The following is a 14,186-nucleotide window of genomic DNA, read 5'->3' on the forward strand; positions in this document are numbered from 1 at the left end:
AAATTTTTGTGCCTCTCGGCCACATTAAACTTCGCACTCTTTCACTGTCATCTGCTTCTCAGCTCAGATGATGGCGTAAAATGGTCGCGCGTCTTCATTGATAACAGATACGTGCCGTCATCACGTCATTTTCTGTCTCTAACTGAAGCAGGCCATGCACTTTCCCTTCGCACTCACGTAATCAACAGGGATGGAAAGGCGATATAATCAGAGCCCTTTTCCAAAAAGACTCACCAAATTCAAAGCGACCGAACAGCCACGCGTATGTTTCATCTTACGTAACATACGAACCGTCCACGTTCGTTCACACTGCAGCATACGTTGAGCACCCTTCCTTACACCGATGCCTTCAACAAGGCGCTCCTGTAGTACATTCCCGAGTGGATTTCGGGGCGCTGTTGCCCTTCTGGCGCTCTATAGCAAGCAAAGCCTTGTCTGCAGGTATACGGCTCTATACCTGGCATGCAGCTGCGCTCAGCCTCGCCATATGGCGCCGAGGCAGAACAAAGGGCCTTTTACGAGATCGTTAATTCGTTTGTCTCTGCTAGACGCGGCGCGGCGCTTCAGCACTCCGGCGCGAGGGTTAAGCGTCATCCTCCTGCCCCTCCGCGATCCACTCCCTATAGGGCGCCAGCGACGAGCGATGGCGCCTCAGAGGAAAATCCCTGCGGAGGCTTTGTACGAATCCCCTCGTCATTTGCACGTGCGTTCCAAGTGTTGGCAACTTGATCCCCGCATAAATTAGGATATCCGCCACGTCTCGTGGCCCGTCACTATTCAAGCCGCGGACGCTTAGGCTGACTCGAAGAATGCGCTTGGGGAACGCGCGCGCGAGTGTGTTTTGTGAGGAAGACATAATACCTGGGTCCCGAAGAGTGATGACAGGCTCTTTACTTAAATATACGCACGCGGTGACTACCATGGAACTCCGCAGCCAGCGGTAATGTAAACGTTTGGAATAACAGCGCGAAGAACGAGGACGAAGATCAGAAGGACTTCAACTTCAACGCTTGTAATGTAAACGGTTTTGAAAAAAAAAAAGAAAAAAAAAGAACAGTCGGTGCATATCTCTTCAAGCAGTGGTCCCTCGATGAGCCGGTTATTACACGTTTTCTTAGGGAATTCGGAGTTTGTACGATCGTTTCCTCTGTGATGCCTAGTATTAACGCTATAGCGTTTGATGTTGGCCTGTTAAGAAAATCCTCGTTTGCCGAGAGGGCGTGGCGTCACCTTTGGAGCAATACAGTGTTTCAACAAGTGATTAAAATTTAAAAGGTTGGATTAATTGCACTTGCGGGCTCATGATATGTCTTAAACGCTATTATGATAGTATGATGTAACGTAAATAAAATGGCAAGCAAGTAGTGAAGTCAACCCCCAGACCTTTGGAGGGCGAAGGCGCGCTACTCTCTTATAGGCCACAGAGGATTGTTAACTATGGACATGGTTAACGGGAGGCCTTGTGTTGGTGTGAATCGAATTACGTGGTTTGCTCTGCAGGGGTAATAATTAGGCAGTTAGCTAATTTGTGCCGCCAAGTAACTTGAGGTTTGTTATATGCCTGCCAAGAGTTACTTAACTCTGTGACGTCATATGTTTGCACTTATCTTAAGTGTACCCCAGGTTTCCTTTTGTAGCGAAAGCTACACTACTGTAGGTTTTTAAGCCATCGGCGTGGCACCGTGGAAGACGAAGAAGAAAAGAAAAAGAGTAGAAGAAAAAGAAGAAGAAGAAGACGGAGAAGACGCAGAAGAAAAAGAGAAAGAAGAGAAAAGAGGAAAAGAAGAAGAAAAAAACGAAGTGGAAGTAAAATAATAAGTAGTAGAAGAAGAAAAAGGTTAACGGCTAACTGCAGAAATGCTGCAATGAACAGCCTGAAACTTTAAAATGTGCACTTGCAGTTCTCTTGGCCCTATTCACCCTGTGCCGTTTACATCGCAGCATGCAGATTGCCGTAGCATTCTAAACTGGGCTATTTCTTCAGCGTCCATACGTGTAACAGTTTATGGATGTCGTATGCATCATGCATTCCGTCGTAACGCATTGCATTTGCGTTAACACTCTATGAATGTGTCGCACTGGTGAAGCTGTAACTCTTCCAGTGATATCATAGTGTACTCGGTAGACATCTATTGTCTGCCTCCTAGAAACCATCAATGTTTCCATTTTACTGCCTTCGTGGGCTGCGTGAAGTCCCAAGAAAAAAAAAAAAAGATTGTCCCCGTTCTCCATAAAGCCGCCCTGAACGCCACACCGCGAGTGTGAACACCCAATTTCGCTCGTCACTTTCGGTATTTTTTTCCCGATGCAGCTACTACAAAGCATGCAACGCTCCTCGGACACATCGCTGCAGGCACCACCAAGCAGCACGAAGGAATTTCTTCTTTTACAAGTTCACACGTGCGTGCTCACACGAGGCCGGAATCGCTCAAGACTGCCAGACCTCAAGCTCGTAAAACCGTTCGGTCGCTCTTTCGCTCGGTGCGGTGTCCGCGTCGGCTACGAGCGAGCAGGACGAAGAAGGCGGCATGCGCCGGCGCTTTCTCTGGGCCTTCGTGTTGGGTCCTTCTTCTGGCTGTGCTCCTGGAGCGGCGCCCTTTTCGACCGCATGGCACGTAAGAACGCGGCTTCGCTTCCGAGAATCGGTCTCCCCTGGGGTACAGCAGGCATACACATGCACGTTACACGTGTGAGCAGGGGCTCTAGCTTGCAGCGGGCTCAGGTGTTTACACAGTCGTGGCTCCCCAAGAATCCGCGGAATTTGATTCGGCATGCCTCTTTGAGAAGCCCCTCTCTTTAAGGAAGCCGGCTGCACGCACCACGGGGAAACCACATCGACTTGAGACCCAGGCGGCCAGATTTCGGAAACTACGCTGCAAGTGGGCGTTTGGAGGAGCGAGAGTGGTGCTTGTTCGGAACGGTGGCGGTGATTGCAGCGAAACAAGAGGGGGTGGAGGGAGGGTGAGGTTGAGCGCGTTGCAGGACTTGTGAATTTCGTTCGTGCGACCAGTGACCCTCTTTCAGTGCAGACCAGCCAGCGCGGATACTTTAGATAGGAGGAGGCAATTCACTTGTCTCATGCCTTGCCTTCGTCGTTCTGTAGTGCGCTGCTTTTATTTGCTAGTTCCGCGGCCGGCGCGGTGCTGACACTGGGCAGAACGCGCTTTGCCGTATGTATACAAGCACGCCGCCGCGGCATTCGGATCATGTACGCCGCTCGTCCTACGCCCGGTCGTTTGGCGATAAAGCGTCGTCCGTCGCGCGAGTACAGATGTGCAGCGCAGCCTAGAGAGACAAGACGCGGCGAGTGTAGATTGCGGCAACAGGCTTGCGCTGGGACAGGAGCGCAATTTCCCAAGGGTCGCGACCTGTCATACGTGTCGACAAGGCGGCTTCATCCTGAGCCCACTGGAAGCGAAATGTCCAGCGAGTCACGCAGCGTGGATAAATGGCGCTTAAGCAAAGATGGTCAACTTGAACGATAACGACGGTTCCCACCGACGATGGCAGCGGGGCTGACAAAAGCAAAATTATGGCTCGTGTCTGTTGCTTGCCCTCGGCGACCGACCATGTAAAGCAGACGCTGAAGCTACCAAATGGCTGCCGGATATGCTAGGGCAATCAATAATTCTGTTTTTTTTTTTTTTTTTTCTTGTTGAAAGAAGCTCAGTTCAGATTCCCGTGTTTGGGCATCTGGGTGCAGTAAGCAGCCATAGGCGCAAAGAGGGAGGGGGGGGGGGGGGGAGCGTATTCGGGGCCAAGAGTATTGCAGTATAGAGTTCCAGTAAGTAGTCATATGTGGTGTTAGGGGGTTTCAGGATGCAGTGTTGACAGCACAGAAGTGCATGTCTCATGCAGGATGCTCTGAGGGTGGAACATCTGGTTTGCAGTAAGCAGACGTGGCGTTGTGGTCTTTAGGATATGGCTGCAGAAGACATTGGAGTATTTGGCTGCGGTAAGCACTCCTAAGAGGCTCTGGGGGGGGGGGGGGGGGGGGGACGAGAGTATTGGAGTGTCCGTTTGCAGTAAGCATGTCATGGGAAGTTAGGAGGTTTCCGGATGCGGTGTTGACAACACTGGACTATATGGCTACAGTAAGCAGTAACGGGGTGTTGGGAGAATCCGCCGAGGGTATTATAGTATCTAGTTCTAGTAAGCAGCCATGTGGTGCTAGTGGTCATCAGTATGTGGCGCTGAGAGCATTGGAATATCCAATTACAGTAAGCAGTCAGGGGGTGTTGGGGGTGTGGGTAAGCGAGGACGGAAGTTTGAATATCCATTTGCAGTAAGGACTAAGGAGATGTTAGGGGGATGCACCGAGGGTATTAGAGTATCGAGTTCCACTAAGCGGCCATGCTGTGTTAGCGGGTATCAGGATGTGGCGTTGAGAATATTGGAGTATCCAGTTGCAGCAAACAGTCCTGGGGGTGTAGATATGCTAGAACGAGAGTATTGGAAGCAATCTTGAGGTTTAAGCACGCGGTGCTGACAGCGTCGTAGCCTTCTGGCAGCGCACGCATCCTGCAGTAAGTGCAATAAGTAGTCGTGGGGTGTTAAAGAGTGGCGTGAGACGAAGGAAATGACGATGACGCGTGCCTCGCAGAATGACATCCATGCCGCTTGTGCTGTCAAATCACAAAAGTCAGCCGCAGATTAGGCACGCTTTATTTCAAAGCTATTTACCATGTATTTACCATGTATTTACCAACCCGGGTGTTCTCGTTGAGACAAGCTTTTCAAGCCTGCACCCACCCACATTTCATGACATAAGGCCGTCATTGCAGTCCTCTAACAATGCACATAGTCGTCATGCTGTTGTCTCAGGCATCGTCATTGCGTTAATCATCTTGCGAATCAGCTAAGTATTCATCACCAGAGGTATCATTAGCTTCTGTAACCCTTGTTTTTTCACTACTCACTACGCACTCACTACTTGAGTCATCATCGTAAAAATAAGCTTGTTAAATTGAGATTTCAATATCCGGTTCTTGGTCCTTCTCGATTCGAAGTCAACTAACTACTTTTTTTGCAGTTTTCGAAAGCACAGATGAAGGGAGGAAGGGACAGGGAGAAATCTATTTGAATGAAAGTAACAGCAGCCGATTGCTAAAAGAAACTCCGCAGATAGTTGTTTAGAGCAGTGAGTAACGACACGTGGCGGCCATTTTCTTACATACAGTTCTTAGTTTCGAGGATGGCATGCACGAAAGGCTCCATGACAACTGGGTAGTTTAGATATCCCAAAACCGATCACCCTTTGCGTGTTCCCACGCAGAGTGTGGCACGTACTGCAAAACATCAAGCACTACGCTCACTGCATGTGTTTTAGCACGAGCAATCAAGAGCCAACTAGAAGCAAGCCAGTTGGGCGCAGTGTACTGCGGTGACCGCGGCGTCGGCGAAGCTTGCCGCCCGGCTTGTAAAAATCAAAGGCGCCTATCGATAGTGAGACGATAAAGAAAACCGGGCTCAAAGATGTTCTTCACCGCGTTCTGCAGAGAACTCTTCGTCCTCCTCGATAGCCTTCCGATGCCGCTTCGACAAAAGCCAACAAAACTAACTCCCGGTGGAGGGCAGTCCCGCAACAACAAACAGAAGCGTCGTCGGAAACCGCCTCGGCGGAGTCGACGGGGCAGCTAGCTTTTATGGTACCCGCACGGAGGCGGGGACGGCGATGGCGCGCTCTTGTCGTAAATTTGTAGTCCGAACATCGCGTCGATTAAGGAGGGATGCCGCCGGGGAAGCAAGAGCCGCCGCCGGCACTGCGGTCGTGCGCGGAGGCGACGCGGAGAGAGAGGGGAGACATGTATGGCGATGCCGATTGCGACTCGTGTTTCTGTCCTGTCTGTATGCGGCGCAGTGGTCGCTGCGGCGGCGACGATACTTGGGCGGCTCAGGCTCGCCGTGGACGTCGCGTGAAGCGCCTTCGAGACTCGGTCGCTCTTGTAGGCAGCCTCGCGAGCGTATCAGCCCTCATACCCCGCCATTACACAACGGGTAGAGACGGAGGATTGTCCTGGTTCTGTGCAGCATCCAAGAAAGTTGTCTCGTCGACAATCTGCGCCCATCCGCGGAGTGGATAGTGTCGTTGCAACTTTAGCGCAAGATTTTCAGTTAGTGCTTGAAAGCACGGTTGTGATCAGTCGAAGCCTCAACTATCGACCTGCGGAGCTCGAACGAGACAAGGCTTCGCTAAACAGATGGTCTAAAAGACGGGAATCTTTCCATAGCGGACGTCCAACCGATGCGCGGTCTCCACTGTGATGCACAGAACTATACCCCAGACCGTGAGCCAAGAAGCTCTTCGTGCCCGGAGAGAGGACGGGGCATGCGCAGGTTCAGCGGTGAGAGCACGCGGAGGGGGGATATTTATTCGTCGCGTTATCGGTTACCGCAACCGCCGAAACTGCAATCGGACATCAAATAAAACGGACTTTATGTTCGTGTAGAATCGTTTTAGTGCGCCGCGGTTTAGTGCTCCCCGGCAGCCGATCGACGTCGCACAAAAGTGGGCGACAGCACGCTTGTCATTTTGCCATTGCGGGCCCTCGTTGCGTGCACGGCCGCACTGCCTTTCTCGATGCGGCTGCCATTGCGAGTCTTCATCCTATAGCCTTCTGCGCCCACGGGACAGGACATCTCATCATGTCCTTTTGTGGGCGCGTGCCATGTGCACTCAGGGGCCGCGTGCTTGCGGACGACGCAGAAGGATCATGATTTATTGCGCGGTTCATCTATACAGTTGAATCGGATAATGTTGAGCGTGACAACCAGCTTTCGTAAGATAGTTAAGACGCGTTTGCAATTAGCCGAAAGTGCTCGTTCGTTCGCACTTAGGGACATGAACCCCCTGGCGCGTTTTTGTTTAGGATGCTACCGAGCATAGCGTAAGCTTGCGAGTCCGATAGCTTGGTTCTTGCCCTTCTTTAAAACTTTTTCAGCTCTTGCCCACGTCTGCGACCGGGGAAGATTTCTGAAAGAGATATGAGTGCTCAAACACAGCTGAATTTCAAATGAGCTCCGCGCTGAGTGCACCTGCTATAGCTTCGGGAGCTAGTCATGTCTTCTTGCCCACCTTGTTCCGAAACAACCGTATACACGTTTTGGGTGTTTGTTTGGCAAATAAATGTCGCATTTGATGGCGCGGCAGTGCTCGTAACATCTTTCAGTGAAGGCCTGCTCTTCTGCTCCCGTATCTGTGTCTCTCAGAAGAGGGCGTACAGGTTGGTATTTGTTGAGCGGCAAGTACACGAATCGCTTAGCGATAAGCTTCCGATCTGGCGTGGATGACGAGGTCGTTTGGGGAAGCGAATCGAGAGTCTGTATGCTCAGATGTACGCATTCTTCGCACCCAACCTTTTTCGTGTGGTCGTAAAAATGGCACGACGTAAGACAGCTCTGTTGTCATGCTGCCCGATTTCGGAGCAGTCCCTGCTGCAACACGTTTGGGAGTTCTGCGGTTTGAGCCCTCTCTCTCCTCCGCGTGAATGGAACATAATCTGAACAAGTTGCCTTTGTCTTCTTACCATAACCTGGAGTTCCAACTACCAATAGCACTGTGAACAACATAACTAAAATTATTGCAAGCATATTTTCAGTACTGTTCAAGGCTCAGCAACGGAGACATGGAAAAAAAGCATCGTTTTTGTCAGCATAGTAGGAAGCTATCATATCTCCTACAATGAGATTGGAGCTAACTGCGAGTTTCCTGAAAAAGGCATTTGTGTGACAGGAAAAAAAGTGTGTGTGTGTGTGTGTGTGTGTGTGTGTGTGTGTGTGTGTGTGTGTGTGTGTGTGTGTGTGTGTGTGTGTGTGTGTGTGTGTGTGTGTGTGCGTGCGTGCGTGCGTGCGTGTGTGTGTGTGTGTGTGTGTGTGTGTGTGTGTGTGTGTGTGTGTGTGTGTGTGTGTGTGTGTGTGTGTGTGTGTGTGTGTGTGTGTGTGTGTGTGTGTGTGTGTGTGTGTGTGTGTGTGTGTGTGTGTGTGTGTGTGTGTGTGTGTGTGTGTGTGTGTGTGTGTGTGTGTGTGTGTGTGTGTGTGTGTGTGTGTGTGTGTGTGTGTGTGTGTGTGTGTGTGTGTGTGTGTGTGTGTGTGTGTGTGTGTGTGTGTGTGTGTGTGTGTGGGTGCGTGCGTCCGCGTGGAGGGGGGTACAAACGCCGCTGTCAGTCATGCTATCAACGTCGATCAGCGTAAATTCAAATTTCTGAACATCATATATCTCCGGAGCTCACAATGGCTTCGTTCTATATATCGAGAGCAGCAGCGCGCTGATAAAAGCATGTCATATGTTGATGTATGCAAGAGAAAGCGCATATGTTGTTAATTCGAGGAAGACATACTAAGTAAGCACCTCTATAGAAAAGTAAATTTCCACCACTTTATTAGGCCACATAATCGCAGCATTGAACGCCGCACCAGGAACTGTTTGTCAAAACCCTTGCATGCTATTACCGTTCTAAGTATAGTCCTACCAATAATATCCGAACTTTCATTTAAAATTCTACCGACTTCTTTGGACCAATACGCGGGATGAATAATAGTGAAAAAGTATGAATTAGGAAAAACAAGAGGGGCGCTATTTAACGGCGCGCCCAGTGGCGCCGTGCGCAGAGTGCATGTTTTGCAAAACATGCAACCATTTTGTGCGTGCAATTGCCCATACAATGGCAAGGCATTCTTTTTCGATGGTAGAGAGGTTGGCATCGGTCTTCGACAATGAACGACCTGCTTAGGTTTGTACATACACGTTGTCGACACTTTTGGACCTTATCGCTGACAATGTCCACATCATCATTACTCGCAATGGTGTGCATACATCGGTATCAGCGTACTAAGTGCGCCAGAACGGATGTTGACTTGGAGGCGGAGTTGAAGCTCCTAAACGGCGTGTCCTTCCTGTGTTTCCCATTTGAATGGTAGATTTGCCTTTAAAAGAGAAGAAAAGTAAGGGGTTCAGATGCTTTGTGCAGTTTTTCCGATGCATGCGGCAATACACGAGCACATAACGCGAGGAAGCGCGAAAGTTCTTTCTGGGAACGCAGCCGCGGGAAACGGGCTATGACAACGGTTTTTTCAGGATCTCGAAGGGCCTCTTTCTTGTTCACGACATGGCCTAATACATTCAGTTCCTCGTAGGCGAAGTGATAGTTTTCGGCTTTTGAAGTCAGGCCAAAAGATTTTATAGCTTGTGTACCGTCCAGGGGTGACGAATGTGCTCTTTAAATCCTAGGGCGACTATCTATAGTATCACATCGTCCAGGTACACTATCAGATAAGTGTTCCATATCAGATCGCGCGAGGATGGTGTCCGCATAAGCCTTTGAAGGGCCGATGCCCCTAAGCAAACACCAAACTGCATGATTTGAAACTTGTAGATCTCATATGGATGTGAATGCAGTCTTCTCGTGGTGCCTATATACCGTATATCTATACCTCTATTTTCCAGCGCCCATGCAGATTTCAGGTCAATGGAGGAGAAATGCTTGGTGCTGCATTGTCTATCTAAAAGCGCCATCGTTGATTCTGGATTGGCGGTAAGCATCCTTTTTAGAGACGTTATTCAGTCGTTGGTGGTCAACGCAGAACCGCAATGTTCCATCCTCTTGACAAGGACAGAATACTCAGGGGCAACGAGAAGCATTTTCTTAATTTGTGTAAAGATTGTGGCGGATTATTTAGAGGAAATGTAATTGGGTGACTGTCGAAGAGGTTGACCACTTCGTGCGTAATAATGTGATGCGTGGCGATGTGGTCCTGCAGCTACTGAGCAGGTTCCGCAGTGTGCCTTCCTCCTGCTGCGAAGCAGCCCGGATGATGTCGTATACTTCATGCCTGATGATTTACGTTTGTTCTCTAGGCGAAGCAGAAGCCAAAATTTGCAGGCATCGAATTTCAGCGATGGCATCCATGCAAGCCAGCCGTCCCTAATTTAGGTGCTGGCAATAATATTGCTAAAATTAGAAGGGAAAAGTCAACTTTGCCATCTTAATTCACTGACAACATACCTCCGTCTGTTCCAGAAGCAAAAGGAGTTGGTTCTCGATGACGCATTCGGCTTTCCGTTCGTGTGTGCACCGACGGTCACAATTACATTGAAATAAGCGTGGAGGCACGGGCACGTGTTCATCGCGAATGTGGAGCACCACCGGGAGAACGCAGTTAGCTTCGATGACATTCTCTGTCGAAAACTTCGCGGACTGGGAGTGTAAATCAATGATGGCATTGTTTTTGACCATGAAGATACCCAGTATAATTTCAATGAAGCAATCAGCTAGCATTACACCCCAACAGACATTGTCAGGAAGGTTTGCCATTGCATTGTGAGCATTACCGAACACGTTCCGGTGGGGGCGTAACTATATGTCCTCCAGCTGTACGTACCTGAGAGCCGTTCCAAGCCGTCGTAAGTGGTCTTCCAGAGCGAAATAGACATGTCGCATCTTTGTGCCGGCGTCCCAGGCACTTAAGGCGGCCACCTGGCTGAACTGGTTCAGGTCATTCTGGACGCCCTCGTATGGAAGGCCGCCGAAACGCAGCGGGACCCGCAGATGAAGTTCTATACGATTGGAGCAGTCATCAGAGGCATCTCGTTTTGAGGCCGGAAAGTGGACCAAATTCGGGAGACAGGCCTCGCAGTCGCATATACTGTGCTTTTTAACAGGCACGTGTCCACACGTTGAATGTAAAGGTTGAATTCGAGGATTGAGCGAGGCGTCAGTACATGAAAGATGTACGCAGCGTTCTTCAACTATAGATGGCACATCACTGAAAAGACATGCTGACATGTTCCTGGTTTGATCGGTGTCGTTGTCGCTGCTGCGCAATCAGTGGACGGCTTGCCCTTAAGGACATACTATCCTATTGTCAATATTGTCGACCATAAACCCTGACTGCTCATTGGAGGGTCAAATTCTAAAGTTAAAGCTCAGCTACTTTGGTCATCTGATGAGAAGAGAGGAGTCGCTGGAGAAAGATTTGATGTTGGGAAAGGTTGAGGGTCGCCGGAGAAGGGGTAGGCAGCGAACGCGATGGTTAGATGGCATCCTCGAGGCACTGCAGATGAAGTTATCTGATGTTAGGAAGATAGTGAGAGATCGGAAAGCGTGGCGTGACATGGTCAATAGGGTCACGAAGAGTCGGACACGACTGAACGACTGAACTGAACCGAACTGAATCCTATCTGGCATCAGCCAACTAGCTTGGGGTGCAAAATTCTGGTCGGCCTCCCGCAACCCGCCATGGTCATCAGGAACACAGAAGTGTCAGAAACTATGCGTGATGTATGGTATAATTGGGATTTCGAGTGATTATTTAACGCCACCATGCCCTGCCCTTAAAGGCGAAGCTTTAATGCACGCGGTATGGGTGGCCCGTGTGCCAGCCTATTACAAGTGCAAATGACAGCCTGGGGCACAAGATTCTGCTCGGCTTCAAACTAACTTGGGTGTTTCTTAAAAATATAGCTAAAATATAGACACGGATGACACAGATGATGTCCGTATCTATATTCGCGCTGCATTTTCGAGAAATTGCTACCACCTAGCTAGCCCAAACCAAACATATGTTACCCTCCATGGCCGCTTCGGTGGCGGACGACGGCTGTTGCGACGCGTACCTTTCTCTCTCCCTCTTCTTCTTTTTCGTTCTTTCTTCAATATTTTCTCCTTTGTCCGCACGAGGCAGCAAAGGTGGCTCAGCTACATAGCCAGTGGCAAGTCCACGCTTTTTCTTTTCCTTCTTCCTACAGTCGCTACAACAAAAACAACGTAGAATCCATTCAGACACGCGATCGGAAGCTGAGAACCGAAAATGGAAGTTGGCATGGCGGTGATCTTGGCTCCAAATTACACAGTTAACTGGCTCTAATTAATTATCTAATTAACCCACATCAACCATTTTGTCAATTGCACACCTTTCCTTGACGCTCTATCCTATGGTACAAATATTTTTCCGATATACCAACTATAGTTCCTCTTTTACAGCTCCGACAAGGTCACGGCCATGCAAAACCCACCTTAGCCATGCAATGCTTACGCATTAATAAGCAGAGTAGATGCTGACTGCAGATTGCTGGTTGCTGAAGGCGCTTCCAGAGGGTGGAGTTGTGGATGAATGGACGGACCCTGAGGTTGACGGTGTACAACGGGGAGTTTGGCGCGGATGGCGCATCTGCACAGTGCAGGAGGCTCCGCTCTCGGGTTGGAAGCTTCGCTTCTACAGAACTCAGATTTCTTAAAGGTACAGGCATTACTACAACGCAGTAAAACACTGTCACAGAAAGTCTTTTTACAATGTGAACAATATGGGGGTTTTCAAGAGGAAAACACATGCTGGGATACTGCGGTTGAAGCTTCAACCACTCTTGCCGAGCAGTCTTCCTCGAAAACAGCATGAAAAGACAAAGCGCGGAGAGAAGTTAAGGCTGTGTGGTAAACGCTCGTAGAAATTTAAATGGTTGCGCAAAACAACTGTAGGAAATGAGAAAGTAAGGCCTGCCGAAGTGGCGAACGGCTTTTCTTTCAAGCCGCGCCTCCCCAGTTTCGTGATGCCGCCACCACAAGTGTGCCGTGCAATTATAGTCGGCCCTTGAAGCCCGGGAGAGCATCGGCCGGGAGCATTGGCTCGCGACCCTTCGGCGCGGAACATCGATGCACACCCATTCGGACACGGCGTGGCCGCGCTCCGGGTCCGCGTGCAGCGAGCAGGTCTACGGCCGTCCACCCACGTCCGTATACAGGTGCCACATCAAGATCGTGTTTCGGAAGGCTGACGCTGACCGTCTCGAGGAGCTGCCGTGCAGGCGTGTGCGGAAAGATATACGTGTGTTTATATACATACACGCACACACTCGTGCACACAGTTCACAAACGCACGCACTCTCATGCGTAGAGGGGCCCCAGTATATAATGCCAGGCCGGCCGGGGTCCTCCCATTAGGCGCTGGCCGCTTTTGGCACGTCCGCGGAGCATTAGCGCCTCGGCTTCGGCGAGCCGCCCTATCAGAAACTGGCCACGCGTTTTCTCCACCTCCCTCGGCGTCGTCATTGTTTCAGAGAGCGCATCGCCGCCGACTCGAGACAGCCGGGCATTACGGCCGCTCTCTGGCGATGAGGATGCCGTGGAGGGAGGGGGTGTACTGTGGCGAGCGGCGGCGATCGCTTCCCCCTTTTATTACAGGCCGGCCCGAAAACAACGGCGGCCGCCAGCCTCGAGAGCAGCGGCGGCTGCGCGCGATAACGCAATACGTCACGATCGTGTCACGTTTTGTTCATTGGGAACGCGCCCGGGACGACGCGGCTGGCCTGTGTGCTGGCGCGCGCGCCCAACTCGAACGGATCGTGGCCCGGTAGGAAGGATGGCCGCTGCGTTCAGGCTCATTATCGAGACAACCCCTCTCTTTTTCTCTCTGTGTGCTGTCCTGCACTTGTTGCCAGCGACGTGCATATGCAGTAAATATACTCGGCCCATGGACGATGGAGGAAGACCGAGAAGCTCCGAGGAAAAGATAGGTGGCTTGGAGACGTCGGCGTCTGTGTTCCACGGTCAGAGCGGCTCTCCATTGGCACGCTTGTCATTCGGTTTTAGATGATCTATGGCTTATCAGGATGCCCAACTGTGAACGAAGTCTGCGCATATTTCAGCTTCGCGGTCAGTTGGTGTCTGGCCGTTGCTCCTGGTGTAATCGGGCTGGTTCATTGTGTGACTATCAGCTGAGAGAGAGAGAGAGAAAGAAAAAAGAAATTTTTGGCACTGTAAGGATAGCGGAGATGTGTTAATGCAAACGTATACTGATTCGCCAGCCGCCTCCTGCGCGTGAGCAGTGGTAGTGGCGGGGCAAGGTAGGGCCACCGGAATTCGTTTAGGATTTGTTAAACGCCTCTATATTATATCGATATACTTTTTTTTTTTTCAGAATATGGCTGCGGGTGCAACACCGACACAAGCGGCAATCTCGGAACCACCGCATCATATTATTCAGTTGGGATCATATCATGCGAAGGACACGTGCTGGGGTGAAGCGACTTCATAAAAGGCAGAGTAGAATCGAGGTTCGGGGCTGACTTGCCAATATAGGGTGTCACAGAGTTGGGATAGCTTTATAGTTGTCTCTCTGTCACTTTCTCTTACACCGCCGGGCTGGCACAGTGCTAAGGGCGCTCGACTACTGTGCCCAAGGGTGCGGAATAGAAT

General features: G+C 50.4%; 1 long non-coding RNA gene across 1 annotated transcript in view; it reads left to right on the forward strand.

The window, feature by feature from the left end:
- Positions 1–9,530, forward strand: part of LOC146198676 (uncharacterized) — a 34,781-nt gene extending 25,251 nt beyond the window's left edge. The window contains exon 3 of the long non-coding RNA XR_014704725.1: positions 9,443–9,530. This is a non-coding gene — a long non-coding RNA (uncharacterized LOC146198676). The remainder of the gene's footprint in view (positions 1–9,442) is intronic.
- The last annotated feature ends 4,656 nt before the right edge of the window (positions 9,531–14,186 follow it).

Source organism: Amblyomma maculatum, chromosome 2 (genome assembly GCF_055883805.1).
Source record: "Amblyomma maculatum isolate TAMU_Amacu chromosome 2, ASM5588380v1, whole genome shotgun sequence".
Classification (NCBI taxonomy): Eukaryota; Metazoa; Arthropoda; class Arachnida; order Ixodida; family Ixodidae; genus Amblyomma; species Amblyomma maculatum.